The sequence below is a fragment of the Lactuca virosa genome, chromosome 5 (assembly GCF_052849685.1).
Source record: "Lactuca virosa cultivar CGN04683 chromosome 5, Lactuca_virosa_CGN04683_v6, whole genome shotgun sequence".
In the NCBI taxonomy this organism is placed as follows: Eukaryota; Viridiplantae; Streptophyta; class Magnoliopsida; order Asterales; family Asteraceae; genus Lactuca; species Lactuca virosa.
In genome coordinates, this window is record NC_136430.1 from 82,796,988 (window position 1) to 82,824,795 (window position 27,808).

The following is a 27,808-nucleotide window of genomic DNA, read 5'->3' on the forward strand; positions in this document are numbered from 1 at the left end:
GAACTTATAATATATTAATATGTCACAAATATCCTCTTCTCACAAAAGGTCTATCCAAATGTCCCGATGCCATGCAACCCAAATGGACCATGCCGGGTCGGGTCAAGTATATACCAATTATAGTTATGGACTTAGACACTAATCCAACACACCTTGTCTCCATGATGTTTGTGATTGAAAGAAAAATTGATGAGGTGATGCAGAAATCGATGAACGGGACTCCTAATTTGTCCCTCACTTGCATCACGAGAATTATACTTGTGATTCGAGATGGTCCTCCAGAATTGGACATCTAAAGTTTCGGGGGTAAAATCCCGAACGCACCCTTGCAAGAATGGCACAAAAAATGGTGATTGCGTTTCCACCTCGGTGTATAAGCCCATACGCCATGTAAACTCGCGAAGACTACACTCGTGATACACCCCTCCTAACCGAAAAACAAGCGCCCGATTGTAGTCAAAATCAATGGTCCATTCCTCAAAGCTCATAGTAGCGAAAAACACTACCGACAACTCCCGATAGACGAGCTCTTGAATAGCGAAAAGATTTCGCCAACCATTGCAAGTGAATGTAAAGCCATCTCCTTCAAACACTTTTGTCCAATATCTCTCCAACTCCAAAACCATGCCAACCCCACGAAGCCATCCCCAATCCACAGTAGGTGCAATTGCAAATTCGCGGTTGTATAACTATTCCAACCGATTTTCATAGTTGGTCAACAAAGCGAGGGATAGGTTTTGGGGAAACCAGTATAACGGATGAATGCTCGCAACATCAATAGGGTCATTCTCCTGCTGGACTGCTCTTCTAGGACCCATGTTCCTACAATGACCAAAAACAAGCAAAACAAAAGCAAACACCCAAAATGTCTCATTAAAACACAAAACAGGAAATCTGTTCGCCCAGACTTCACGATGTGAACTGACGTTTCACGTCGTGAACCGCAGTCGGGACGTGAAACTGAATCGGCCATTTTACAGTCAAAATTTGTCATGTATGTCACTTGGTATTTGTTCATTTCCTATATCTAAGGCCATGCATTCAGAAATTACCCACTAATTTAACAAATTTTTGGATTTTAAACATCTAAATAAACCCTAACCACTAAAATGCATAAAATATGAAGATTATCAATAATTAGTGGAAGTAATACTTACCAAATGTAGTTAGAAGACAAGAGATGCAAGCAATTTGGAATAAAAGTAAAGGAAAATCGGTTGTGGGGTTCCTTGTCTCCGTTCGTGTGCGATAATAAACAAATGGGGGTTAAGGTCAAAGTGTTTGGTATAAATGGTCCCCCCCGTGACTTTTAACGGTTACGACGTGAATTTCAAATTCACGACATGAATGGCTTGTTGGGCTAAAAATATCTGGTCCATTACTAATTACTCATATTGGGCTTCAAAACCGGGCTACTCTATCTCACCCCCGTAATTCAATATAATTCACAACGTGAAGTAGATGCCCACGACGTGAATATAGTCTAGACCAAAAATAATTTAGATAATGATACTTATTTATTCTAATTGTTTACGACTTAATTTAGGGACCCCACACTCAGTGTTCTATCATGCACAAAATGATTCAGATGATACGATTGATTTTCCTAAAAACTAAAAAAATGCAAAAACTAAAAGGAAAAGAAAAGGAAATTCAAACCGAACTCGGGTTGCCTCCCGAGAAGCGCTTTTTTTTATGGAGTCGTGAGCCGGACTCCGTGCCTCCTTACGTTGAGTTGTCAGAGGATTCCATCACCACCTGAACCTTCTGTTCTTTCCATCGCCTCTTTTATGCTTGTACTCGTCTAATGTACGCCTTCTTCGAGTTCTCTTTTTTAGCTTTCACCTCGTTTATATCAAGCTTTCTTTTAATCCCTTTAGTCTCTAATTTTTCTTCACTCTTCTTAAGCTCCATGGGAACCTTCTCTTACTTCCTTACTAGACTTGTCTCCTTAGAAGTAACCTCGTCTTGATCACTTGACAAATCATCGCCTTCCTCACTCACCAAAGATGTTGGAGTTTTATAGGCAATCACCTAAAAAACAAGTGGAACGGATGCTCTTGGTTTGGTGCGTTTGACTTGATGAATTTTCTTGATTTCTTCCTCCATGAGTTTCTCCAATTCTTCAAGTTTATTCTCTTCATCAATATTGAATACCTCACCTTGAACATCATTTCCTTGGAAACCATTTTGAACTCCAAAAGTTTCCTCCTCATCACCAACTCTCAAAGTAAGCTTGGATTCACGAACATCTACCAAGGCTCTAGCAGTATTAAGTAGAGGGCGACCAAGAATGATTCGGACATTGATATCTTCTTTCATATCCATAACCACAAAATCAACTGGGAAAACGAATTTCCCAATTTTCACAAGAATATCTTCTACAATCCCCCTAGGATGAGTCACTGAACGATTGGCCATGTGAATGGTCATTTTTGTAGCCTTCATCTTCTGAATATGAAACTTCTGATAAAAGGAATAAGGCATCATATTTATGCTAGCCCCAGAATCAGCTAAAGCATAAGTCTTCAAATTATTTTCAAACTCACATGGAAGAGTGAGGCATCCAGGATCTCCCATTTTCTTAGGTATCTCTCCCAATACCACTTTTGAGCTTTGCTCACTAAGAATAACTGTGGAAATTTTCTTCAACTGCTGACGAGCGTCTATCAAGCCTTGTAATAATTTCGCGTATTCAGGGATTTTGGATAATGACTCGACAAATGGAGTATTAATTGGAATACCCTTTACTTGCTTAATAAACTCCAAATGCTCCCTTTCCAGTGGACTAAGATTAGCTCGACATGGAAATGGTAAAGACGGACGATAAACCGGAACATCTACTGAATTTTTCTGTTCAGACTGGTCCCACGTCATAAGCATGGCGGGCTCACGTTGTGAGTTGGGTGTTTCAGCAACATTTTCATTTTCAAGCTTCGACTTCTTTAGCTTTGGTCCGGATGGCTTTGGCTCCACTTCTAGTGCTTCTAAGAACTCAGAGATAGCCTCTTCTTCAATATCAATCACCATGACATGAGAATGCATCTTCTTTTCAGGAAATTGGGGAGATAGCTTCTCATTCACCAAAGTAGTAAGTTGAACAAGTTGAGCTTCAACGTTGTGGATGGAGGCTTGCTGATATCTTAATGATGTTTGTTGATCAAGCATCATTGCTTGATGATTTTTCATATAGTTTGATGCTCCTTTATCATTATTCTTTGATTCTTCAATGCTGCATCAGTATCATCATGCCTTTTCTCTGAAGCTTCCATGAAACGAACTAACATGGTCTCCAAGTCAGCTTTCTTCTCAGCTGGTGGTTACTCTTTTTGGTAGAAACCTCGGCCAGTCTGCCTGAATTTCTCCTCCTTCTGCTTCTTATACTCATCGTATGGCAACCACTCCTTCTTTGGTTTTCTCCAATCTTCATCATACTTATCCCCACTTGAGTAGCAAACTTGAGCCTTCTTGTTCCCATATTCATCCAAGTGGCAATCTCTAGTCAAGTGTGGACCATTGCATTTCTCATAACCAACTCTAATTTCATGAATTGATTGGTCCATTTGGGTCAATCTTCGGTCAATATTGTTCAACATCGCCATCATAGCAGCCATCTCTTCAAAATGTGCACCCCCACTGCCTTTTACTCCATCTTGTCTTGGATTGTGGTACTCACGAGAGTGCTTCGTGAATTCTTCAACCAACACCCTGATCTGATTTGCATTCTTCTTCGTAAGTGGTCCTTAAGAATCAAGGAGTTGTCGTGTCATGACATTTAACCCGTCATAGAATATAGACACCTCTTATTGTATGTTGAGGTCATGTTGAGGACAATTCCTTAGCAACACTTTGTAACACTCCCATGGTGGGCAAAATTGGTCTAAAAATTGTTCAGGTGTCTGAGCCCAAGTAGCGATTGTACCAGGTGAAAGTGCTTTTAACCAGTCTTTTGCAGCTCCCTTGAAAGTAACTGGTAGCATCCTTAGCAAGACAGTATCTCTATTAACATTTGGGACATTGAAATAGTCTGCAATGACATTGACTTCATCTAAATGCTTAAAAGCATCCTCGTGATCCTTTCCATAAAATGGAACATCCTTCAGTGCATTAAGAATGTGCCCCTTCAACTCAAATGTGGCAGTGGCGGGTATTTCAGGTTGTACTAACCCCAGACCAACGTCGTCTTTAATACGCTTCTTGTAGGCTCCCATCGACATCTCTTCAATGTTCGCCATCTCGTTTTCTGGCTCGTTCTCGGGTTCACTCATATATAGTCCAAACTCAGTCTCGGATTCGTATTCAGATTCGTTTGGGTTAGGAATTTGATCGAAGCTTTCAACTTTGCTCTTGCCCTTTGAAGATGAACTCGAATCTCCCGTTTTCTTTCCTGACTTCTTTGAGAATACTGACTTGAGTTCTTGTAAAGGTGTCTTCTTTGGTGTTTGATCTTCTTTCACGTTCTTATCCTTCTTTTTGTGAAGGGCCGACTCTGGATCTTCAAGTGGTGGCACCAAAGGTGTGTTGGATCCACTGGTCATTAACTTCTGCAAAATAAACAAAATAAAAACGTAAAACTGAACAAAAACTAAATAAAAATAACCTACTAACTGGCCATCACGACGTGGTAAAGGTCACCACCTCGTGTTGTCGCAGAAAAACTAACAGAAAAGAAAAACGAAGAAAAACGAGAAATATACTGAACTCACATTGTGAGCTTAAGGCTCACATCGTGAAGCTATTACTGAAAATAAAACCTAAGCTAAAAAAGTAAGTTTTTGTAGGTTTTACCCCACAAAAAGGATCGATCAACCTAAAGCAAATAAATCAACAATCAAATAAGCCGTTCCCCGGCAACGGCGCCAAAAACTTGATGCGTTCAAATAGCTACACCTAATTTTATATTTATAACCTAACTAACTTAACTAACTAAATTGCACGTAACCAGTGTACCTAGTCAAATTATAGAATAGTCGGGTAAGTCGGGTGTCGATCACAGGGAACGGTTTTGACTAATTAATCTATCTACTACTAAATTAATCTAATTACTAACAAAGGAAGGGGATTTATCTAATTTTGCAAGTTTAGATAAACTTAATTCTTTAACACAAATTTAATCAGTAAACAAAACACTTCTGTTAGTTCGAATCCACTTTCCCTCAATGGTTTGTAAATTAGCTATGACAATTACGGTTGGTTACCAATTAAGATAGTATTAGCAATTTAGTTCTAAATCTACTAACATCATGGTTGTAAAAATCGGCCTAGGCGGCCGATCAATCGGCGCCTAGGCGCTTGGCGGCCTCCAACTGGTTACGAATAATGGTTAGAGGGTAAAATAATCGGCCTTGGTCAAAATCGGTCAAAACCGGTCCAATTCGGTCCTAATCGGACTAAATCGGACCCAAATCGGATCCAAAATCGGACCCAAATTGGGGCTCAAATGACCCACCGACTCAAAGGAGACAGTTGGCCCAAAAGAGAGTTGGATATGGATTTCAATAAGCCTTCTACCCTTTTTATAGAATTGTTTGCCCTTTGATATTTTATCCCACCAACGATGTGGGATACTCAATTGAATTAATACAGGAACACACAAAGATTAATTTATTTGTTTCCTTTTCTTCAATCTCGACTCCGATCAGGTGATACTTGAAGACAACTCGATCAGGTAATACTCGAAGACATACTCAAGTGGAAACAATCAAGAAGCATGGATTGAAAACAGATACTCGAGGTGAAATCAAATACTCGTTCTGAAGAGGCTTTTCGATCGGCATCGGAGGTAGAGCACTCGTTCGTTCTCATCACAAATTATCACCCCTATTAACCATCTTCGTGTACCCTATCATCATCACTCGTTCGTTCTTGGTTCGTTTTTTTAAAATCGAGATTCTATTTGGCAGTTGCAAGATCTGTAATTGTTCTGGTGGGATCGAATCACTTATTCATTTGATTAATCTAATTCGTTTTCTTGTTTATGGATGGAATCGATGTCGACTCAAATTGTTGATGTGTTTGATTAATCTGAATAGTTTGATAAATCTGATTAGTGTTCTTGTTCTTGGTAAAATCGATTCTCTCTCAACTCAAATTGGTAAAATCTGCTTAATGGTTGTTTGATCACTGCATTGAAGGCAAACCCATAAACTCAATTCGGTATTAAAACAGATTTTAGTCTAGCCCATAATTAAACTCGATTGAAGGCAAATTTAAGTTGATACTTGATACAATGTTTGTGTAAATGGTTGTTCAATCACTGGGAATCACAATTTCAGTGATTTTGGTCATACAATGCTTAAGAGAAATTTCAATGATATGGTTGATAATAACAAGCATGCCAAGTGTTTGTGTAAATGCTTAAGAGAAATTTCATGTTATAATGTTATATTTATTAAAATTTTAATAAGTTTTTTAATTTATAATGTTATATCTATTAATGTTATATTTAATGTTATATTCTTGGGATTAATCTTTTATTTATTAAATTTTTAATAATTTTTTTAATAATTAATGGTACCCGATTAATCCCCCGATTAATCCCCGCATAGCCGATTAATCCCTTGACCCCAGTCTACCGATTAGCATACGTCGAGCGATTTCTACAACCTTGACTAACATTAATTAATTCATGTAAATCTATGTATGGTCACACAATAGTTAACACATAATCAATTATTAAATGGAATTGGAGCCATGTAAGATTGATTTGAAAAACACACCTATGGTCATAATATGAGTTCTCTAGCACAATCTAATTCAATAGTTAAATTACTTATATAAGATTGGTTTGATCTTCTCTCTAATAAACTAGTGTTCACTGAATTATTAGGTATTCAAATTCATGCAGCTTCATATTCACAAACTACACAGAACAAGAATTTAAAGCAATCAAATATTAAATCAAACATGCTAGGTTCAATCAATCAAACACAAGTCGTAACAAACAAGTAAAGTCAAATCTAAAGTATTAACACCATGAGTTCCAGCTTCATCTAGGTAACAGAAGCAGCTAGATTTAGCTGGACATACTAGCAAACAAACATAAATAACTCATACTCAAAAACATAATTAAAGTGTACCAAATTATTAAGCTAATATGAACTCTTCTTCTCCTTTGGTGTTGAAAACCAATTCCAGACCACTTCTCCTTCTGTAATTCGTCTCCAGGACTCTCTCAATCAGCCAAAAGTCCCAAAAGTCGTAATGATCACGAGTTTATATAATTATCTCAAAATTTGCTCCTCACGTCGTGAATGGTAAATTCATGTTGTGACTTAACAAGAATCCTTATCGGGCAAGGAATTTTACTTCGCGCATACTTATCCTCCAGAATCTTCATGTCACGTCGTGAGCTTGTGGTTCACGTCGTGAATGTAGTTGATTTCGTGGGTTTCTTTTTCTTTCATTCTCCAAGTCTCCAAAGTTCCATGTTTTGTCATTTTTAGTCCCTTTCTCAAAAAATGCTTTTATTTGGCTGCAAAGAACAATTAAAGCTTATAAGTACCATTATTCTATGCTAATAACCAAAATATTAATAAAAATATAATTAAATATTGCCTAAAAACATGTATAAATATGGCAATATCAGCTACCTTGCCCACCCGGGCTGCAACCCTGAAAGGTCCAATGTACCTGGGGCCCAACTTGCCCTGCTTCCTGAACCGGATGACACCTTTCCAAGGTGACGTCTTCAGGAGAACCATATCCACGACCTGGAACTCCAGGTCTGAATGGCGCTTGTCGACATAACTTTTCTGCCGACTCTGAGTAGTCTGAAGCCTGCTCCGAACCTGTTGGATCCTCTCCGTCGTCTTGAGTACCACCTCGGTACTCCCCATGACCCTCTGCCTAACCTCACCCCAGCAGATCGGGGTCCTGCACTTCCTCCCGTATAACATCTTGAATGGAGGACGGTCGATACTCGCGTGGTACCTATTATTGTAGGAAAACTCTACCAAGGGAAGGTAGGTATCCCAGCTACCTCCAAAGTCTAAAACGCATGCCCGCATCATATCCTACAAACTCTGGATGGTCCGCTCGCTCTGACCATCCGTCTGCGGGTGAAAAGCAGTGCTAAAGTGCAGACGAGTACCTAACTCGTCATGGAATTTCGTCCAGAATCTGGAAGTGAATCGCACGTCTCGATCAGAAATCACGGAAATTGGCACTCCGTGTCGAGCTACTACCTCTCGGATCTAGATATCGGCCAGCTTCTCGGCCGAGATGCTCTCTGGTATGAAATGAGCACTCTTGGTGAATCGATCCACGATGATCCAAATTGAATCCATCCCTCGTGCGGTCCTGGGAAGCTTTGTGATGAAATCCATAGTACTATCTTCCCATTTCAACATAGGGATATCCAATGGATGCGTCTTGCTTTGAGGCCTCTGGTGCTCGGCCTTGACCTTCCTACAGGTCAGGCATCTCTCGACGTACCAGGCTACATCTCGCTTCATGCAGTGCCACCAGAAATCAGGACGAAGATCTCTGTACATCTTCGTCGCCCCGGGATGAATAGAAAACCTGGATTTGTGTGCCTCCTCCATCAAAACCTGGCGCACACCTGCATGATATGGAACCCACACTATGCGGTGTAGTGTCAACAAACCACGGCTATCATAATAGAAGGAGGAAACCTGACCCACAATACGCTCACTCTTCCGATGTTCCTCCTTCATAGCCTCCTGCTGAGCCTCTCGGATCTGCTCCAGAAGCGTAGTCACTACTGTCATCCACAAGCAAATGTCTCTGATTGGGGCTGCCTTGCGGCTAAGAGCATCGGCCACAACATTGGCCTTCCCCGGGTGGTAGAGGATCTCACAGTCGTAATCGTTCACCACATCTAGCCACCGACGATGCCTCATGTTCAGATTCGGCTGATCCATGAGGTACCTCAGACGCTTGTGATCCGTGTAAAACGTACAACGGACCCCATAGAGGTAATGTCGCCAAATCTTGAGGGCGAAGACAACCACCCCTAACTCCAAATCATACGTCGGGTAGTTCGCCTCGTGAGGCTTCAGCTGCCTTGAGACGTAGGCGATGACATGCCCTCTCTGCATCTGTACTGCGCCCAAACCCGAAATGGACACATCGCAGTACACTATAAAATCCTCCACGCCCTCTGGCAGGGCTAGGATCGGCGCCTCACACAACCTCTGCCTCAATATCTCAAATGTTGCCTGCTGCTCAGGCCCCCAGCAAAAGACAACGACTTTCTTCGTCAGCCGGGTCAAGGGTATTGCTATCTTGGAGAAGTCCTGAATGAATCTCCGGTTATAGCCTGCTAGCCCTAGGAAACTCCGAGTCTCAGATGGAGACTTCGAAACCTCCCATCTCATTATGGCCTCCACCTTGGCCGGGTCAACCAAAATCCCGTTCTGGTTGACAAGCTGCCCCAGAAACTGCACCTCTGTCACACCCCCAAACTAGAATGGCGGAAACATTCGGGGGCAGATGACTTCACGTGGTATCATAACAGTTGAATATTTGTAAAGAAAGTAAACCCAACCATCATAAATATAATAAAAAGTTACATTGTAATACATGTATCAAAAGAATATTACAAATATGATGATTTAAAATATTTTGATAACTGACGCCTTAGCGTTCCTTCTCCAAAAGCTGATGTTTACCTGTATTACTGATTCCTTGAGAAATACAAGTAGTTTTGAAAAAGTGTCAATAATTAAGTTGGTGAGTTCATAAGCGTTTTTGTACTAAAATTTATATGTCTTTCGGTAAAAATAATTGGACGTGTTTTCCAGAAAATCCAATATTTTCTATGTATGTGTGTTAGTTTGAAAAAGTTCCAAAGGCTGGAATGCAATAGTATCTTTCATGCTGAAATGGTGAAAGTGAATTTATACATATATTATGTAATTATTGAATGCATTTAAGAGTCTCGTAAATCAGAATATTTCGATACTCCATGTGAGTTTTATAACCATGCTATTGACCCAGACTGCCTGTAACAACGTTCTTCAGGCATTGCAGTGTTATGACGTTTGTCACCTAGACCTACCGGTCTAACTGTAGCTAACAGTTTAGGTGCGGGATTGTCAATCCCGTATAGATCTATACACAAGTATCACGCTCTCCCTACAAGAGATTATGGTTTATAATGCAGGACTTGAAATGCGTACTTGAGAGTATGGTGAAGCCGGATGTCTCACAAAACTTAGTATCAATAGATTTACGGAATGAAAAGTCCACATTTCTTGTAAATGAAAGTATTTCCTTTTTACAGTGTTTATGTAAAGATGTCATGAATAACTTGTAAACTATACCCATTATAGTTTTTCGAAAATGTGTTCCTTTTGATGATAAAAACTCGGTGTAATACCAACTTTGCATGTAAAGTGTAACGTTGGTAGTAATGTTGTTTAACATTTATGAACAAATTGTAGGTAAAGTATTTGAAACCATGTGTAACGATGCGTATTTTAAACATAAGTTTATCTCGTTTTTCACTTATATTCCCCCCCCCCCCCCTAAAACATGAAAAAGACGTGAAAATGTAGGGGTATGAACTCACCTGGAAAGTGTGGTAATTTGAAGAAAACGAGATTTTCTCGGGCAGCACTTCGACCGGAAAGTGGTGAATTTTTCGGGAATCTCGGAGCTTCGGACCTTCGTCGGAACTTGGATACGGAACCGGGGCGTCGGGGGAGTCTCGGGATAGTAGAAGTATGAAATTAGCGAGAGAAATTGAGGAATGAGCAAGTAATAGTCGGAAGTCTCGCATGCTATTTATAGGAGGGCTGCCAGGCTTCGTACGCTGGGCGTACTCTGAAGTACGCGGGGCGTACGTCAGGGATGACGTCTCCGTTCACCGGTCTTCGGATGGGACGGTAGTAGAGGCATAGGGGCGACGTGGCCGATCCGAGGCCTTGCATTGGGTACGCTGGGCGTACTCCGAAGTACGCTGGGCGTAACCCTTCGGATAAGCCTCGAAGTGTGTGCCAAAAACTTCGAAAATCCGTAACTTTCGCATACGAGCTCCGTTTTCGACGTTCTTTATATCCACGCATAGGTGAGAATATACTCTACAACTTTCGTTTAGACACCGTAGGCTAATTTTGACTTAAATTTTTAATATTATATTTTAAATAGGCCGGGACATGATAAATCCGTTAAAAATTGATAACTTCTTCATCCGATGTCCGTTTTCGTCTGTTTTTTCACCGTTGTACTACTATTGTCGAGATCTTCAATTCTCGTTTAGGTTGTGTTGGCTAAAAATCGCTCGATCTTTATTTCGAGTTTTTAGCTGTCTACTGCTATATCCGAAACTTAGAAAAATCATAACTTCCTCATACGAAGTCTGATTTGGGTGTTCTTTTTATACATGCTCATGGTTTAACATAATCTACGACTTTCGTTTAGATACTTAAGGCTAAAAAGTATTTTATTGAAATTTCACTTTTTACGCTTAACAGTGTTTTACCGGTTGTGTCGCGGATTTTCGTTTGGTCATAACTTCTTCGTTATAACTCGGATTTGAGTGTTCTTTATATTTCTGAAAACCTTGAAACGATATCTAACATTTTATGTATCCCAATTAAGACTTTAGAACACTTCATTTTTGACGCTATTTTTATTGATTCCAAAATAGCTTATAATATTTGACTTTTGAACAATACATTGACTTGGAATATCGGGTTGTCACATCATCCCCCTGTTAGAGAGAATTTCGTCCCGAAATTTATTCTACATTAAATTTTTAATGACAAGGGAAAAGATGCAGGTATTTTTGTTTCACTTGATCTTCGCGCTCCCAGGTGTATTCAGGTCCCCGCTTGGCATTCCAACGGACCTTCACAATGGGTATGCGACTTTGTTTAGTTCTTTTAATTTCTCGATCCATGATTTCTACTGGCTCTTCTACGAAGTGGAGACTCTCATTGATTTCAATTTCGTCCAGAGGGATGACGAGGGTCTCATCGGACAAGCACTTCTTTAGGTTCGATACGTGAAAGGTAGGGTGTACGTTATTGAGTTCCTGCGGTAATCGAAGTTTGTATGCCACCGGTACGATCCTGTAAAGGATCTCGAATGGTCCGATATACCTTGGGTTTAGTTTCCCACATTTTCCAAAACGTATTAATCCCTTCCAGGGTGAGACATTCAATAGCACCTGGTCCCCAACCTGGAATTCCAAGGGTTTTCGTCTTTTATCCGCGTAACTCTTTTGTCTGTCTCTTGAAGCCTTTAGTCTTTCTCGGATTTGGACAATCTTCTCGGTAGTTTCCCTTATGATTTCCGGGCCAGTGAGAGCGATGTCGGGTACTTGACCTCTAGCAAGTTGCGTGTCACCCACTTCAGCCAAGCACAGGGGTGATATGCACTTACGGCCGTAGAGGGCTTCAAATGGAGCAACCTTGATGCTAGTGTGATAGCTATTGTTGTACGAGAACTCGACCAATGGTAAATGGGTATCCCAAGCCTTACCAAAATCGATCACACAAGCTCTTAGCATATCTTCCAAGGTTTGAATGGTTCTCTCACTCTGACCGTCGGTTTGCGGGTGGTAGGCAGTACTCATGTCTAGCCTCGTTCCTAGGGATTTTTGTAGTGACTGCTAGAACCGCGAGGTGAATCTACTATCTCGGTCCGAGAAAATGGATATTGGTACACCATGCAGTCGTACAATCTCCCTGATGTATGTTCTGGTTAGCTTCTCCAGCTTATCCGTTTCCTTTATTGGTAGGAAGTGCGCGGATTTAGTTAACCTGTCGACGATCACCCACATGGTGTCAAGTCCGCTTGCCGTCTTGGGTAACTTGGTTATGAAATCCATGGTTATCAGCTCCCACTTCCACTCGGGTATTTCTGGTTGTTGCAATAATCCCGAGGGTTTTTGGTACTCCACTTTGACTTTGGCGCAAGTCAGACATTTGGCTACATAGGTAGCGATTTCAGCTTTCATGTTTGGCCACCAATACAGTTTCTTGAGATCCAGATACATCTTGTCTGAACCGGGATGTATGGAGTACCGAGTCTTATGGGCTTCATTCATGACAACATCTCTGAATCCGCCAAACTTCGGCGTACAGATCCGATTCATGAAGTAATGAACTTCGTCATCCTTGACTTCAAGATTATTATCCATTCCTCTTAAGGCCTCCCCCGTCACATTTTCGGATTTCAAGGCTTCTATTTAAGATTCCTTGATTTGCATGGACAGGTGTGATTGGATCGTCATGGTTAAGAATTTCACTCGGCGGCCCGAGTATTCCTTTTAGCTGAGGGCATCCGCTACTACATTAGCTTTTCTGGGATGATAACGAATTTCGCATTCGTAATCGTTTAGTAGTTCTACCCATCGTCTTTGCCTCATGTTGAGTTCCTTTTGATTGAGGATGTGCTGGAGGCTCTTATGGTCGGTGAAGATTGTATATTTTGTGTCGTAGAGATAGTGTCTCCAGATCTTTAGAGCGAAAATGACTGCTCCTAGTTCGAGATCGTGCGTGGTATAGTTGACCTCGTGCGTCTTGAGTTGTCTCGAGGCGTATGCGATGACCTTCCCTTGCTGCATTAGGACACATCTAAGTCCCTGGTTTGACGCATCACAGTAGACTACAAAGTCTTCTGTTCCTTCTGGCAAAGATAATATAGGTGCGTTGCATAGGGCTCGCTTTAGTGTTTGGAATGCAATGTCTTGTTTTTCTCCCCAACTGAAGGTTACACCCTTCTGAGACAGAGTGGTAAGTGGCTTAGCAATCTTCGAGAAATTTTGTATGAATCTCCGGTAATACCCAGCGAGGCCCAAGAATTGTCTGATTTCCGTTGGAGTCCTTGGAGTTGTCCAGTTCTCGATTGCCTTGATTTTGGAAGGGTCCACGTGTATCCCCTCCTTGCTGACCACGTAACCTAGGAAATCTACTTTCCGAATCCAAAATTCGCACTTTGAGAATTTCGTGTATAGCTTCTCTGTCCTTAATGTTTCCAAGACCAGTCAGAGGTGTTGGCTATGCTCCTCTTTACTCCTTGAATAGATGAGTATATCATCTATGAATACGATCACAAATTTGTCCAGGAAAGGACAACATACTCGGTTCATCAAGTCCATGAACACCGCCGGTGCGTTTGTGAATCCAAAGGGCATCACGACAAACTCGTAGTGACCATAGCGAGTTCGGAATGCCGTTTTGGGAATGTCTCTTTCCAGGACTCGCAGTTGGTGATACCCAGATCTTAAATCGATCTTTGAGAAGTAGCTTGCTCCTTGTAGTTGGTCGAACAGATTGTCTATGCGCGGTAAGGGATATCGGTTCTTGATCGTGAGTTTGTTCAGTTCCAGGTAGTCGATGCACATGCGAAAAGATCCGTCCTTTTTTTTACGAACAGAACCGGTGCTCCCCAAGGTAAGAAGCTCGGTCTGATGAATCCTTTGCTTAGAAGCTCGTTCAGTTGGCTGGATAATTCCTGCATTTCTGCCGGTGCTAGATGGTATGGCGATTTTGCTACTGGGGTAGCCCCGGGGATCAAGTCGATTCTGAACTCGACTTGACGTTCTGGTGGAACTCCTGGAAGATCTTCAGGGAAAATGTCGGGGAAATTGCAGACTTCCGGAATGTCTTTAATATCTTTCACTTCTCGTTTCTTGTCTACCACGTGGGCTAGGAAGGCATGATATTCTTTGCGCAGGTATTTTCGGGCTTTGACGCAAGAGATGATTTGTAAATTGGTACCAGGTTTGTCAGCATAAATGACAAGAGTTTCGCCACTTGGCAGATTTAGGCGAACGACCCTTTCGTGACACAGAATATCGGCATGGTGAAGGCTTAACCAGTCCATACCGATGATGACATCGAAGCTTCTTATAGTGATCGACATTAGATCGATTTGGAAAAAGTGTTCATTTAGAGCTAGTGTGCAGCCTACATACAAATCATTTGTGCTTTCTGTTTTACCGTTTGCCATTTCTACTGTAAATATCTTATTGAGTGCTTGGGGTTTTTGATTTAGTAAGTGTTTGAATTTATGACTAACGAAACTTCTCTCCGCACCACAGTCAAAGAGTATGCATGCATAAATGTCGTTGAGGAGAAACGTACCCGTAACCACTGTGGGATCGGCTATTGCCTCGTTCTGCCCTATTGCTAGCACTCTTCCTACGCCGCCAGCATTCTTTGTCTTAGGGCAATCCCTCTTGTAGTCCCCAGTTTCCCCACACCCATAACATGCCTGGCTCACTCCAGCACCAGGAACTTGGGTGATTGGTCGCGCCGGTGCCTTACAGAAACGGGCAGTGTGCCCTTTCCTGTCGCAGTTTTTACAGTGCATCTCTCGGCAATTGCCGTGGTGATGGTAATTGCATTTGTTGCACTTTGGTAGGTTCCCAACATATTGTTTTACCGGCATAGGGGTAACAGGGACAGCGGTGGGAGCAGTAACGGCATGGACCGCCACTATTTGTTTCTTTGAAGGTTCTTGCAAAGTTTCACCTTTCCTCTTGTTCCAAAACTTCTTGTTGTTGTTGTTGTTGGCATTGTTGTTATTGTTGTTGCTTCCTTTGGTTGGTTCTGGGACGACGGTCGTGACATCTTGGCAGACCCCATGATCAACGAGGGACTGTGCCAGTTGTTTGGCATTGTCGAACGTCGTGGGTTTGGAAGCTAGCACACTTCCTCGAAGCTGGGGCGACAGCCCCCAGATATACCTTTCCACCTTCTTGCTTTCTAGGGTCATCATCCCTGGGCAATGTATTGTCAAGTCACTGAACCTATTCGTATAGGTTGTGATGTCCGAACCCACCATAGACAGGCCCCAAAGCTCCTGTTCAAGCTTCTAAATCTCGCCCCTTGGGCAGTACTCTCGCAGTAGCATTTGTTTCAGGTTCTCCCAACCCATGGAGTTTGCCATCACCAGAGTTAGTGACTTGACGTGGCCATTCCACCACGTTAGGGCTCGCTCAGAGAAAGTAGAGGCGGCAAATTTTACTTTGCTCTCTTCAGGGCATGAGTAGATTTCGAATACGGCTTCCATCTTCTCTATCCATTGGGATAGAGCCATTACTCCCCCGGTTCCATTAAAGGGGATGGGTTTGCTGTTGGAGAAGTCCTTGTAAGTACATTCCCCGGAATGACCCTGGTTTTGGCCAATAGTAGAGCTATTTATTCCTCCTCCTGATCCGTTGTTAGTCATTTGTGTCATTGCTGCGGTTACGACAGCTGTTACAGCAGCCTGAAAGGTAGCAGCCTCCATTGATGGAGGTGGTGGTGGAGGTGGTGTTGGTGCTCCTGTAGTATTGAAGCGTCGAGGATTCCTTCTTGGCGGCATGATTCTGCCATAAGTTAAGATACAAATTCTTGATAAGTCTTCAAAATTGATTATGGAAAGTCTTAGTATTATATGTTTTGTGTTCCGAACATTACCGAAATTTGTAAGTTAATGGAAACTTTCACTAATAAGTGTATGATTTCCTTAGTGTTTTAAGAACTTAATGGAATACTCAAAGAAGAAATAAATGCGTGTCAATCTCATTGATATTAATATTTGATACAACGATGAGGAAAATTTGACCTTACATGGGTCTAGGGTACATCAATGAGAATGGGAAAATTTGACAGCATTCGGGCCCCCGAATTGTGCACTCACAATCTGTCGGGTTTACATTTAAAAATAAAGAGTAGAACCAACACTTAGTCGATAAGTATATATACATAGCACCAGAAGTACGCGCTCTACTTCGAGCGGGTAGCACGCTGCGGACCATGGTATGGGGTTGTGGAAGTCTGAGCTCAGGCTACTTGACGTTCAGCCTCGATGATGCGCATCACCATTGCGGCTTGGCTTTTACGGATCTCTCTCACTTCGGCTCTAGCAGCGGTAATGTCCTTCTGAAGGGAAAAGGTGTGCTCTATTGTTCGCTCATGATCTTCGTCCAGACGACGAAGATGTACCACAGTGACAGCAGCGGTGGCTCCAATGTCCAAGAGTTGGCTGGCATTCGCTCTTGCTTGCTCGCCTTGGTTCGCGATGCGACGAACCATGACAGGGAGTGCCCTGTCAGCCGAACCCCCATTGCTGAGGTTATAAAAGCCTCGTGCCATGTCGTAGGGTGGGCGTTGCCCTTGTTCCCTGCTCCATCGTTTCAGATCCTCAGCCCAGCGGTGCGCCGGGCCCTGAAAGTTCCTTTGGGATTTGCTGCTCCTCGGGGAGGATTGTAGATCTCTGGTTCCGAGTCAGTGCTCCCACCATCTCCTTCCTCTTCTGAATCTTCATCTGGGTCTTCCTCGGGATCCTCTTCGGAATCCTCTTCTGGCTCTTCCTCGGGAATCTCTTCGGGATCTTCCTCTGGGTCCTCCTCAATCCAGCCTCCATTACCCTGGTTAGGGTAGTAGGGATCCCCAGGAATGTGAAATCCTGCCATTTCGTCTAGTCGAGAATAGAGGCAAGAGAATTATATAAAAACTTGGGAGTAAAAAGGTAATTTTTGCTAAGTAAATTTTTTTATTTATTTGACGATTCCTAATTTTAACTAAATATTGACGTTCGCACGATTATTATAGTTCTTATGGTTTTACAAAATACTCCTATAGTATTTCAAATGTGTAAGTTTGATTCTAGTATTTTCTTTGGTAAGTTTTTGACTTGTTTCTCACTACGACCATTCCTCGACATACGTTGGTCACATCCAGGATAAATATAGTTGATCAGGCTATATTTATTCTCGATCTGATTACATACCCCGAGGCCTAACTGTAGCGTCACAACTTGCCTTAATACTTTTTCTAAAAATTTTGGCTATGATACTAGAACGATGCATGCGTGTACTTATACTTTTATAAAACTAGCATTTTATTTTCTTAAAAGTATAGTTTGCGAAAACGTTTTGTCAGAGGGTTTTAGTCCCTTTGCATTTATAGTTTGTATATCTTATGTGGTTCGATATACTTAGTTCACTATAAACAATGCTCTGATACCAATCTGTCACACCCCCAAACCAGAATGGCGGAAACATTCGGGGACGGATGACTTCACGTAGTATCATAACAGTTGAATATTTGTAAAGAAAGTAAACTCAACCATCATAAATCTAATAAAAAGTTACATTGTTGCATGTAATACATGTATCAAAAGAATATTACAAATATGATGATTTAAAATCTTTTGATAACTGACGCCTTAGCGTTCCTTCTCCAAAAGCTGATGTAGGTAAAGTATTTGAAACCATGTGTAACGATGCGTATTTTAAACATAAGTTTATCTCGTTTTTCACTTGTATTCCCCCCCTCCCTAAAACATGAAAAAGACGTGAAAATGTAGGGGTATGAACTCACCTGGAAAGTGTGGTGATTTGAAGAAAACGAGATTTTCTCGGGCAGCACTTTGACCGGAAAGTGGTGAATTTTTCGGGAATCTCGGAGCTTCGGACCATCGTCGGAACTTAGATACGGAACCGGGGCGTCGGGGTAGTCTCGGGATAGTAGAAGTATGAAATTAGGTAGAGAAATTGAGGAATGAGCAAGTAATAGTCAGAAGTCTCGCATGCTATTTATAGGAGGGCTGCCAGGCTTCGTACGTTGGGCGTACTCCGAAGTACGCGGGGATACCTCGTACGCGGGGCGTACGTCAGCGATGACGTCTCCAGTCGCCGGTCTTCGGATGGGACGGTAGTAGAGGCATAGCAGCGACGTGGCCGATCCGAGGCCTTGCATTGGGTACGCTGGGCGTACTCCGAAGTACGCTGGGTGTAACCCTTCGGATAAGCCTCGAAGTGTGTGCCAAAAACTTTGAAAATCGATAAATTTCGCATACGAGCTCAGTTTTCGACGTTTTTTATATCCACGAGTAGGTGAGAATATACTCTACAACCTTCGTTTAGACTCCGTCGGCTAATTTTGACTTAACTTTTTAATATTATATTTTAAATAGGTCGGGACAGGATAAATCCGTTAAAAATTCATAACTTCTTCATCTGATGTCCGTTTTCATCTGTCTTTTCACCGTTGTACTACTATTGTCGAGATCTTGAATTCTCGTTTAGGTCGCGTCGGCTAAAAATCGCTCGATCTTTATTTCGAGTTTTTAGCTGTCTATTGCTATATCTGAAACTTAGAAAAATCATAACTTCCTCATACGAAGTCAGATTTGGGAGTTCTTTTTATACACGGTCACGATTTAACATAATCTACGACTTCCGTTTAGATACTTAAGTCTAAAAAGTATTTTATTGAAATTTCACTTTTTACGCTTAACAGTGTTTTACCGGTTGTGTCGCGGATTTTCGTTTGGTCATAACTTCTTCGTTATAATTCGGATTTGAGTGTTCTTTATATTTCTGAAAACCTTGAAACGATATCTAACATTTATGTATCCCAAATGAGACTTAGAACACTTCATTTTTGACGCTTTTTTTATTGATTCCAAAATAGCTTATAATATTTGACTTTTGAACAATACATTGACTTGGAATATCGGGCTGTCACAACCTCGCGCAACCAAAACTCACACTTGGAGAACTTGGCGTGCAAGCTCTCCCTCCTCAGGGTATCCAGCACCTCTCGCAACTGCTCCTCATGCTGCTCCTGTATCTTGGAATAAACCAAAATGTCATCAATGAAAACTATCACAGACCGATCCAGCATCGGTCTGCATACGCAGTTCATGAGATCCATGAACGCAGCAGGAGAATTGGTGAGCCCGAAGGGCATCACCACAAACTCGTAGTCGTCATAGCGAGTCTGGAACGCAGTCTTCTATAGATCCTTGTCTCTGACCCTCAGGTGATGGTAGCCTAAACATAAATCTGTCTTGGAAAACTAAGATGCCCCCTGTAGCTGGTCGAAGAGATCATCAATCCTCGGGATTGGGTAACGGTTCTTCACTGTTACCTTGTTCAGCTCCTGGTAATCTATACACATCCGATGCGACCCGTCCTTCTTCTTCAAAAACAGGATCGGGGCTCCCCAAGGCGAACTGTTCGGTAGACAACTCCTGCATCTCAGGAGGAGCCAACCGATATGGTGCTTTGGCTATCGGAGCCGCACCAGGGACTAGGTTGTCACATTTGACATCCCCAAAATTTCTCGGCCAGAAAAGACCGATTTGTTTATGCTTTTAAAATAAAATCAGAGTAATCTTTTTAAAAGATGTTGCGGAATTTGTCCCCAAAACAAAACATGATAAAAATTTATGAAAACATTTCTTAAAGAAATATATATTTTCATTATATATCAAAACCTCTGGATGTCATGTTCCGATATAGACCAAAAGCATAAACAGTACATTACAAGCCTTACAACAGATATTTACATCTACTGGCCTATAATTCAAAAGTCCCTCATCATCATCCAATTATGCTCTGGGTCCACTACCTGTAATATAAAAAGCTGAGTGGGTCAGGCTTGGGAGCCTGGTGAGCATATAGGGTTTTCAACCCACAGATAATAATAAATTTATTAAATTCATCAACTAAAAATAAATTTATTAATTTCATCAACCAACAATAGCCCTGATTACCCATTCCCGTTATCCTCACTTTACGTCCCTAAACACCTATCATAAGGGACCTAGTCTAAGGATTTTCATCGGGGTGACACAACTACTTTAGGGATTCCTTAGAAATTTATTTCAAATAAGGCAACCATGAGGGGGATGGAGTACACCAGCGAACATTTAGTTCACCAACACCTACAGGTTGCGAGCTTGCTAGCGTTCCACTGGACAGTCGTCTAGAAAGGTCCGTGGTCGTCATCTATACTTCGCCAGATGACTACAACAATAACAACAATAACAACAACAACAACATCAAGGCCTCTCATCATTTTAACACACATCAACTATTTCATCTACCCATGTTTTACCCAACATATTTGTAGATAAAAATACATATACAATTTAAAACTTGTATAAAACATCTCTTCAACACCCATCTCAAATAAACAAATAATATAATTACACATAGCACGTATTTTATAGAAAATACTTCATATCTATGTGTAAGATGAAAGTGACTACACACTCACCAGATTTAACGATAATCGGGCAGCACTTCGTTTCTTAAAATGATCATTTCCGATAAAATCGGGATGTTTTCCCAAAAACCGGGCTTCACGCGGACAGAGTTTCGGCTCGAAAACTCTTTTTCTCGGGATCTTCGGGCTCTCCGGGGCTTGCTTACGATGCTAGGATGATATAATAGGCTTGGGGGTATTTAGTGTAGCAAAAAGGAAAGTATAGGGGAGAGAGGATTAAATTTGTAACCTAAAATCCGATGGCATCAATCACTAGTTATAGGGGCTGAAAACTCGAATTATGCTGGGCGTAAATTTATGGTACGCTGGGCGTACATCGAGTACGTTGGGCATACGAAGAGATCACAACATACGCGTCAAGCCTATGACACGTGTCTCTCATGCGAAGAAGTAGGGAGGGTGACTGACTCCGAAACACTTACACGAGTACGCTGGGCGTACTCTGAATTTTCAAACTTCAAAACTTCGTAACTTTCGCACACGATCTCCGTTTTTGACGTTCTTTATATCCACGCGTAGGTGAGAGTGTGCTCTACAACTTTCGTTTAGAATCCTTCTGCTAATTTTGAATTTATTTTTAAAGTTATATTTTTAACAGATCGGGACATGAAAAGTTCGTTAAAAATTCATAACTTCTTCATCCGACGTCCGTTTTCGTCTGTCTTTTTACCGTTGAACTACTATCAACAAGATCTTCGATTCTCGTTTAGGTTGTTTCGGCTAAAAATTACTCGATCTAAAATTCGAGTTTCGGGCTGCATACTACTAAGCTGAAACTTAGAAAAATCATAACATCCTCATACGAAGTCAGATTTGGGAGTTCTTTTTATGCACACTCTCGGTTTAAGGAACACTACAACTTTCTTCATAGATATCAGCTTTATCTAACATTTATTTTCGACGTTTATTTTTATCCTTAATTTATTAAATTATAATAACTAAGCATAAAACACATAATAATCAAATAATACATCTTATTATTTCAAAACAAGTTACAAGGGTTGGCCTAGACTATTACATCATCATTAATGACTAGCCTAGAAACACGAGCGTTACAATTCTCTCCCCCTTAGGATGATTCCTTCCCCGGAATCATACATCAGCAAACAAATGGGGATAGCGACTCATCATGTCACTCTCCGTTTCCCAGGTGAGATTTGGCCCATTCGTATGTTTCCATCGCACAAGCACTAAATGGACCATCTTGCATCGCAACTTCTTAGTCTTACGGTCAACAATTGCCTCCGGTTCTTCAATTAACCTCTTGCTTTCATCCAACCTAAATTCAGAATTTGGAATTATGTCGGGAACTTCTCTCGTGAACTTCCTTAAATAACACACATGGAAAGTGTTATGAATACCATCTAGTTCTTCTGGTAGTTCTAGCTTGTAAGATTTGTTCCCAATCTTCTGAAGAATTTTATGTTGGATTAGTGTCTAAGTCCAAAACTATAATTGGAGAGTACTTGACCCGACCCGGCATGGTCCATTTGGGTTGCACTTCACCGGAACAATTTGTATGGATAGACTTATGAGAAAATGATATTTATGATTTATTAATATATTATAAGTTCTAATATATTAATATAAAATCATATTATTTAATTAGTATTGATCAAATTTGGAATTAATTTAGTGATCAAAAGAGACTAGTTAAATATGGACTCATATAGTATGGGCTAATGTTATTTTAGGATGGGCTAAGCCTACATGGAAGTCCATGGATAGTCCATGGAGCTTTTAACCCATGGATCCTAAGTAATGTGGAAAGTCATGGGTATTAGGGTTTACCCTAATCATGCATACTATATAAAGGAGTCCTTGGCTCATAAAATTGGTGCTAGTATGTGTCACACCCCAAAACCGGAACGGCGGAAACGTTCAGGGGTGGAGTACGTCATGTACAGTATCACAACAATGCAAAGTAGTAAACAAGCAACAACATCATCCATTGCATTAATAATATAATTTAATACAAGTGTGTTCTGTCAAGTTATATAGACACCAAAAATATACATCAAAATAAAAGATGAGTCTTGAACGAGCTCCATCTTCTCAAAAACCTGGCTCCGGTACCTGTCTACTGGCGACCTGAGAATACAAGTTATTTTGAAAGAGTTTATCAGCTTTAAAGCTGGTGAGTTCATAAGTATGTTAGTGTCTGTATTTGTTATGAAAGTGGTTGTAAGTCTTGTAATGTATAAGTTTTGTAAAAGTTTGTAATTGTTTGAACTCTCCTAAAAAACCCTATGTTTCCTACTAAAAGTAGCCTTCTACCAAGGCATCTAGTATCTGTGTGTGTGTCTCTTGTAAGAGTGTGTATTTTCCCAAATCTGACTATCATTAACCAAAAATATAGTTTTTACATTATTGTTTATTGTGTGAATATCACAAAGTAAATGTAAAGGGAAAATGAAATAGTACTGTAGTGTTGTATTAAGTAACTACTGCTGTACTAATTACTTTAAACCAATTGTTATTTAAAGTACCATGTGATCGGCCTGTATCCTGCTACCGACTCTATAGAAAAACAACGATGTAAGACGTCGTAAGAAATGACGTTTGGCACCCGTAGACTTGCAAGTCCCACTGTAGCGAGCAGCAAGGTGTAGGATAGTCAATCCAGTATAGATCTATACACAAACTCATACGCTCTCCACTTAAGGAGATTCTGGATACAAAACGGGTCATGACAGGTAGTGCCATGCCCCCGTTAAGTGGCTCACATAACTGTAAGTAATGTATATGTATATGTATATGTATGTGCTAGCTGTATTGTGTGTTCTTTCTCTGTCTAGCATGTATGTTTTGTTTCTCATAACTGTGTATTATATTTGTTTCTGATCACTATGTATTATGTTTGTTTCTCATCACTATGTATTATGTTTGTTTCTCATCACTATGTATTATGTTTGTTTCTCATCACTATGTATTATGTTTGTTTCTCATCACTATGTATGACTCATGAATGAACTGACTCATTGTATGTTTCATTGTTCTAGTAATAGTATCTTCCTAAACTATACCTATTATAGTTTACTAGTAATGTTGTATGTGTATATGAACATGTTTGTATACCTTTGCTACCCAAAGGCATTGAACTGAATGAAAGAAGTAACCTTTTATATCTATACACATATACATGATATATAACTAGGATTCAAACGACCTTCGGACAAATAACCCGAATACCCTAAGTCGACAACCAAACAAGGAACAGGAAGTAAGGTGAGCTATCAGTCCTAAGTCCTTTCAATCCTACTTATATAATTATATCCATATAGATACACAGAATATAAGTTAAAAGAGTTTAATAAAAGTATTTGATATGTAAAAGAGTTTGTAAAACAGTTTGATAACATAGTTTGAAAAGTAAGAAATCCACTTGTTTGGTAGTTATTAATCACATGTGATTGATATAATAACTATAATAGTTCAACTTGTATCCCCCCCCCCCATAAAAGTATTTAAAAACATTTAAAAGGTTAATTAAGGGGTATGAACTCACCTGTAGTGAGTGGTTTGGATGAACGGAATGTATAGGATGCTAGGTGTCAAGTGAAGACTTGTACACACACGATGATCCTAGTTAACATATAATATCACATATATGTATCCAATTAGTCTTTAAACAACTAATTAACAAAGTTAAGACATCCTAGGACATGTAAAACACCTTATTTAAGTGTTATAAGTCCTAAGGATTGCATCTAAGTGTTGTAGTACATTGTTATTGAGCTTAGGGTTCAAGGGGACCCTTTATTGGAGTTTACGGTTTTGTGACCATAACTCATTGAGTTTACGGTCGTAAACTCATGAGTTTATGGCCGTAAACTCATGTTTCTTTGACCATCTTGTGTTTTGAAGCCTTAAAGATCACAAGAAGCATTCCTACTTCATGTTTAAGCCTTAGGAAGAGATTAGGGCACCATTTCACTCCTTTTAGGAGTTTACGGTCCTTGGACCATTTCCCTTTGGGTTTACGGTCGTAAACCCAAATGGTTTATGGTCTTTTGATGTTTTCAAGTACTAAGCACATTAAGGAAGGGATCTAGGCTAGTTTCCAAGGCTTAGAAGGGACTAGGGCACACTTTGGCACCCTTTTTGGGGTTTACGGTCCAAGAACATCTTGGACCGTAAACACCTTTGATCCTTGGTTTCTTGGGTGTTTTCTTGATGTTTAGAAGTGTAACAAGCTCTATAATACTCTAGGATAGAAGTACTTACTAGGTAGAAGCTTGAAAAGGTGCTAAAAGTCCAAGAACACTAGTGTGTGTTCTTGGTGTTCTTGGTGAAACTTGAAGATCTACACTTTTGGAATGATTTCACGGATGGAATCATGTTAGATCACTAGATTAAGGTATATATCAACTTATTAGGGTAAGAAACACTTATAAGTTGAAGATCTTGAAGAAGAGTCGATGATACTTGAGAGAGAATTGAGTTTTGGATCTTGAAATTGTGAAAAGTGATAAATAATGACTAAGTGTCATATTTATACCCTCTTTTAGGGTTTACGGCCATAAACACCTTTGTTTAGGCCGTAAACTCCAAACTCTTGGAGTTTTGGGACATTATTGTTGCACAATAAACCCTAGGGAATCCTCTCTCCTGTTATCTCCTGGAGTACTAATCTTAAAATACTCAAACTTATTCCAAAAAGCTTGAAAATTAGCAGAAACAGTTTTGACTCCTATTGAAGTGAATGGTTGTACATAATAGAAATTTCGGGTTGTCACAGTGTGTGTAGTAAGAAAGAGAGCCGATTTTGTGAGCATCCATACTTTCTCTCAAGTCTTCCAATTTCTCGGTGGTGATTTGTGATTCCACTTGAGGCATTCACACTATTGGTGCTAGGCTCTTAAAGCTCCAAGTAATCAACTACAAGAAAAGGGTATGTATTATATCTAGTTTTTTTATGCAAATACATATGATCATATGCCAGTTAGGGTAAAACCTTGGAAACTTCAAGTTTGCATGTATAATAGAGAAAACATAGATCCAAGGTATTTAGGGTTGCATGAACACCTTAGGAGCATTAGAATGCTCAAAACCCATCAGTGGTATCAGAGCCTAGGCTTGGTTTTCGATTATACTTGATGCAATGATGTAAAAATCAAATTTCTGGGCTTCTGGACTGTGGACTCACCGAGTCCACTGGGGGACTCACCGAGTCCAAGACTTAAATCATCCTACTCGTCGAATAGGTTCATACACTGGGCGAGTAGGAGGCCCTGAGTGCAGATTTTCGACTTTAAAGGCTGGAATTGCACTAGAATCATTACCCTAAGCTGTTTTTGAACTTATAAACCTGTTTTTGATGTGGTGATGATCATTCTAATCCAATTCAAAAGATAATTGTCAAAAGTTTCATGTTTTGTATTAGTTTGATGGTTAGGCTAATTACATGAAAATTGTTTGATTTGAATTGTTTTGTTCATATGAGTTTAATCTAGATCATTGTTTTTCTTGACATGTTTGTTTGTTTATTAGATGATCTAAATGGCCTTTAATGGATTCCATAACGTGTCCTCAAGTTATGGAAAACCAAAAGTTTTTCTTTAAAAGAGTTATTAAAGCCATAGGTTATAGAAACTTTAAGAGTCTTTTCCCATAAATTGTTTTATGACATCCATGACTTGTCCTCAAGTTATGGATTTTCAAGAGTCTCTTCATTAAAGTCTTTAAAACCTATATTAAACTCATATGTTATGGATTCCAAAAGTTTTTGAATTGTTCAAAACTTGCCTTCAAGTTTTGGAATTTGTAAAGTTTCCCCCAATGAATACTTTAATTCCAAGTTAAACCCTTAGAATTTTAAAAGTTAAAATTCAACCCTTATACTATTATAATATTATAGGTTTAATATTTATAGATATGTATAAGAGTAAGTCAGTCGTACCGTTAGTAGGCCTCATTCACGAAGCCGGTGTATAAGGGGGGTATAAGGTTACTGCCTATAAAATGGCAGTTTAATGGGTGTCCACTCTCACCCACCGCTTCCTTGATTAGTGGAGGGTCGTTAGCCGAACGGGTAGGACAAGGACTATAAATCTCATTAAAAGTATAGTGATAAATACTAAATAACTAAACGCCTATAAATTCCCAATCTTAGTTACTTAGGAAAATGTGAATTTGGTGCTAACCCATGAAATTACACTTTGTACCTTACCAAGTCGTTAGTGGAGCGTGTGTGGTTAACCGGTACACTAACATGGACTATTAAGAGTGGAAAAGGGTGACTTAATGTTTATCATAGAACGGTGGAGCGCGTGTGGGTAACCGACACATCGATTAGGTGATAAAATTAAGGGTACCAAGTTAATTTGCATGGTTATTCACACCTTGTTTATGATCCTCGGCATCCCAGTCACAAACTTGAGAGGGCACAATCGAGATTTAAACATGCCATTGAAAAGTTCAATGAATCTCAAAAGATCTAGGAGTTTCAATCCAAATAAAACCTAATACCTATTTCGTTTTTCATGGTGGAAATTGGTGAATCGTCATTCGCCTACCATCAAATATTTTGTAGCTTGGATTACGGCATCCCTCTTCCAAGTTATAAAATATTGTGTTGGGTCCTAGCCTTAATATTTCATATTGGGTGTTCTATTAAGGACTTAAATCAACTAACTTGAATTTCTCCCATTGTAGATGTCTGGTTCAGACAACTATGGTCTTACCAAATCTCTTGGAAGTTGGAACAAGCTTTCCTAATGAAGATGATGTCCCGCGATTGGATCATGGAAATCATACTTCTCTTCCTCCACCTGCTCCAATTATTCTCCCTAACCCACAAGTTCAAGGTCACTCAAGCC